We start from the raw sequence: 728 nt of genomic DNA on the forward strand, positions 1-728 counted from the left end.
GTCCCCACTGTAACCAGTCTCACCGACCTGGGAGGGGGCATCCCCTGTGGCTGATTGTGCCAACCGGGAAGTGGCCACAGCGCTTTATCCAGCACTCCCACTCCCCAGCTGGTGCTCACAGGGGGGGCACTGGCGCTCTCGCCTGCCCCCCCTGCTCATTGCCTGAGTGGGGAGTGTGGCCTGTCAGGGAGTGCACCAACACTCTCAGGGGGTGCACGTGCACCCCTGTGCATCCCCGACATATCGCCACTGAATACGTGCCATTCTTTAAGAAGACACTTGAATGAGTTACATGTTTATCATTCAGGTTTCAATTTTGGCAGCAACTTTTGCATGGTGACTTAGGAACTAGGACTGTATAAAGCTTCGGTCCCTGATTTGAGTCAGTGGAGATTTGGCCTGATTTAGTGGCCGAATCTCTGAATTCGAATCGAATCAGGAGACCCTTTAATCTCTCTGGCTCAAATTGGAACCATCTGAATCAATTCAGAGAGATTTGGAAAATTTCGGCAATTCAGATATAGACACCGCTTTAAATGTTTTTTCTACATACCTCAAGCTAGCAGGCAGCTCGTGAATGCTGCAATGCTGGGGCACGTGGAGTGCCCCACAGGACCACAGGGGGTTCCCCATTGTGTTCGGCAGCAGACCCAGAAGTGGACCAGAAGCACTTCCAGTCCACTTCTGGGTCCGCCAGGGAGCGTGCTGGGGGAGCTCCCCTGCACCCT

The 728-nt window shown here is 53.7% G+C and overlaps 1 protein-coding gene across 1 annotated transcript in view; it reads left to right on the forward strand.

Annotated features, from left to right (window-relative positions):
• The window catches only part of SLCO3A1 (solute carrier organic anion transporter family member 3A1), a 209,739-nt gene that overhangs the window by 37,893 nt on the left and 171,118 nt on the right, over positions 1-728 (forward strand). The window lies entirely within an intron of this gene.

Source organism: Alligator sinensis, unplaced genomic scaffold (genome assembly GCF_000455745.1).
Source record: "Alligator sinensis unplaced genomic scaffold, ASM45574v1 scaffold857_2, whole genome shotgun sequence".
NCBI classification, from domain to species: Eukaryota; Metazoa; Chordata; order Crocodylia; family Alligatoridae; genus Alligator; species Alligator sinensis.